This window comes from Schistocerca piceifrons, chromosome 2 (genome assembly GCF_021461385.2).
Source record: "Schistocerca piceifrons isolate TAMUIC-IGC-003096 chromosome 2, iqSchPice1.1, whole genome shotgun sequence".
Taxonomy (NCBI): domain Eukaryota; kingdom Metazoa; phylum Arthropoda; class Insecta; order Orthoptera; family Acrididae; genus Schistocerca; species Schistocerca piceifrons.
The window spans coordinates 487,401,928-487,405,501 of record NC_060139.1 but is presented as its reverse complement, the minus strand read 5'-3'; the positions used below and the strand labels follow the sequence as shown (position 1 = coordinate 487,405,501).

At 47.0% G+C, this 3,574-nt stretch overlaps 1 non-coding gene across 1 annotated transcript; it reads right to left on the bottom strand.

The window, feature by feature from the left end:
• Window positions 1-2,802: 2,802 nt before the first annotated feature.
• Window positions 2,803-2,886, bottom strand: Trnas-gga. Its single transcript is given in 2 exon segments — window positions 2,803-2,837; window positions 2,847-2,886. It is a non-coding gene; the product is annotated as a tRNA-Ser (tRNA).
• Between the last annotated feature and the right edge of the window lie 688 nt (window positions 2,887-3,574).

The window sequence follows — 3,574 nt, the reverse complement described above, 5'->3', positions numbered from 1 at the left end:
ATTTCGACGCAGAGTCTTCTGGCCATCTTCAGGTGATGCTGGTGAAAATTCTTTTTTTTCTTCCTTTATTGAATTTCAAGTTCCCCGAAGGGGGCGGGCTGGCAGCAGCTTATTACGCTGCTCTGCAGCCTACAGACTTTTTAAAACGTAGGAAGAAGATAAGAAACAACAAAAAGGCGATAAAACGGTGACTCAAATTGTAAAACGGCGGAAAAATTGGGGAAAGTGAAAACATAAAGCAAAGGGTTGGCAATGCTAATAAAATAAACAGGAATCAGACAAGTAACATAATAGACAGCCAATTAAAGAACATGGCGGCAGTCTGGTTTCTGTTCGCAAAGGATATAAAAATCACAACACTTCTGAAAACACACACAACACTGAACACTCACTGTAAACACTGCACGAAAATGTCGGCACAAAGATGACACACCCTAGCCAATGGCAGATGGGGGGGGGGGCACCTAGACAGATGAGGGAGAAAACAAGGAGGGAGGAGAAGAAAAACGAAAGGGGGGAACCAAAGGAGGGAGAGGACTCATAAGGGAGGGGGGTAGGGCAGACGCGAGAGGGAATGGGAAAAGGCAAAAGGAGCAAATGGAAAAGGACTCAGGGGAGAGAAGGGGGCAGAGAGAGGGTAGGTGGGGAAAAAAGAGAATGGACGGGGGAGAGGGACCCCAAGAAAAGGATGGAGGAAAGGAGGAGGGGGTGAGGATCAGAGTTGATAGGAGGGATAAATGGAGGGAGAGAGGGCATCATCTTGGAGGGGAAGTTGATGGAATCCACCTTGGGAAAGGAGATGAAGGGTGTAGAGATGGAGGGTAGGGGGGACACAGCTGTGAAGACATGGCAGGGGGTGGGGATGGGAGAGGAGAGAAGCAACCAGGGGGTGAGGGGGATCAAGGCAGCGGGAGGTGTAGAGTATGCAGATATGTTCGAGGAATAGGAGCAGATGGGGGAAAGGAATGAGGTCATAGAGGATCTACGTGGGGGACGGGAGGCGTATACAGAAGGCGAGGCGGAGTGCATGATGCTCAGGGATCTGGAGGGACTGACAGAATTTGGGGGGGGGGGGGCAGGTATCCAGGCAGGACTGGCATAACAGAGGATGGGACGGATTAAGGATTTGTAGGTGTGGGGGATGGTAGAGGGGTGCAACCCCCATGTCCAGCCAGAGAGGAGTTTGAGGAGTCGGAGGCAGTAGTGGGCTTTGGATTGGATAGACCGGAGATGAGGGATCCAGGTGAGGTGACGGTCAATGGTGAGGCCAAGGTAGGGGAGGGTGGGGGTGAGGCGTACAGGACTGGCGCAGACGGTGAGGGAGAAATTGTGGAGCTGGAAGGAGTGAGTGGTACGACCTATGATGATTGCCTGTGTCTTGGATTGATTTTCAGGAGCCACTGGTTAAACCATGTGGCAAAAAGGTCAAGGTGATTCTGAAGAAGGCGTTGGGACCGTTGGAGGGTAGGAGTGAGGGCGAGGAATGCGGTGTCATCGGCATATTGCAAGAGGTGTACTGGAGGGGGGGGGGGTTGGGGCATGTCTGCCGTGTACAGGAGGTAGAGAGGAGAGGGGAGAGGACAGAGCCCTGGAGCACACCTGCAGAGGGGTAGAAGGTGTGGGAATTGGCATTATGGATGGTAACATAGGAGGGGCGGCGGGAGTGGAAGGAGGCCATCATATGGGTGTAGTTGAGAGGAAGGGCGTAGGTTTGGAGTTTAAACAGGAGACCGGGATGCCAGACACGATCGTAGGCCTTTTCGAGGTCGAGGGAGACAAAAATGGCGGAGCGACGGGAGTTAAGCTGGAGGGAGAGGAGATGAGTGAGGCGGAGGAGTTGGTCATCGGCAGAGAAGGAAGGTCGAAACCCTCATGGGGTGTCGGGGAGGAGATGGTTTTGGTGGAGTGCTGATGGATGCTCCGGGAAAGGAGGTGAAAAGTCCCAGAGCTCTGGTATTTAAGGCCCCTCCGGCACACGCGTGGTGCTTTCACTTGGCGTTGCGCGTGCGTTACTTGAGCGCGTTCGATTCTGCTGCACTGCGCGCCCTCCGTGGTGAAAACTCGCCGCATCGATATCAGTTCGATTGCCTTCCCGTGGTTCCATCCATTTCTGTGATTCTTCCAGCGTCTTAACGAGACGAATGATATCGTATATTGTAGTGACATTTCTAGGCTTTAAAATATAATGGGTCTTTTAGTACACCAACCAAAAGACTGGCAACTTTTCCTAGATAACTCAAAAAAGTTTTAAATGTGTGTTGCTGCATAACGTAAATAAATTAGCTTCGATCCCTACAGCTCATTCAACTATAATTAAGTATATCAAATTGTTACACTTGTTCCAGAGACAATTTCATTTCATCGGCATCGGTGGTCAGTGTGAGTAGTTTTAAAAATCGTGAATTTCTTATTGGGTCAGAAAAGTGGTTACTCTAAATATCACTGTTTTCTTTCTCTGTGGGACAGTCGTGCAAAAAATGAACGTTGGAGCAGGAAAGAATGGCCGTCGAGAATGAACCTGCCTACGGGAGAAAAGAGCATCGTTCATAAACCGTTGGTCAGTCGGGAAAATAATTATCCTTTCACCACTACATATGAAACCTAGGGTCATAAAACTGTTCGTTAAAGCTTTAGATAGGAATGGTGATTGCTTCAAAATATATTTGTCAGTCATTTCCCGGTCTCAGTTCAAAATGGTTCCAATGGCTCTGAGCACTATGGGACTCAACTGCTGTGGTCATAAGTCCCCTAGAACTTAGAACTACTTAAACCTAACTAACCTAAGGACATCACACACAGCCATGCCAGAGGCAGGATTCGAACCTGCGACCGTAGCGGTCGTGCGGTTCCAGACTGTAGCGCCTTTAACCACTCGGCCACTCCGGCCGGCTTTCCTGGTCTCAGTATAGCAACGCTGAAATAAAGAATTTTTGATGGGCCACAAATCCGTACTCTTATAAATAATAACGATTTCAAAAACTAAATGACTCAAGATGAATTGAAAGTATGCACAAGTACCAGTTCCCCAAAAACTTTTGGGAATTCTAAAGCTGAAGAAAATCCCTTAATAATAGAGAAAATGCTCAAGAATTTCCAAAACCTTGAGCTAATTTGAGTGTCAAATTGCATTTTGTACATTTAGATACATTTTCTGACAACTTGGGTGATACCAGCGAAGAACAATATTATGGAGGGAAGATATCAAGGCCGTTGGGATCGCCATATGATGGCAGATTACTGCTGGAACTTGCAATGAGATTGTCCAGACCAGAAACACTGAAGCAAAGCCTGTACAAATTCTTATTGATATTTTGTTGCTGTTGTGACTAATTTTATTATTCTTTGTATCGTTAAAGTATAGAAAAGAGATTGTTTTCTATAATTTAATTTTCAGTATAAATGAATTGCCTGTATCTCAAAAAGTAGAACCAATTCAACAATAATATTATTTCCGTATTCAGCAGACCACAATCAGTTGAAATTGATCGATAAATCCCATACCACAGAATCAGTGTTACGCTGTGTAAATCTTTACGATGACCTACATGAACAGATATCCTAATTAAGTCGCTGC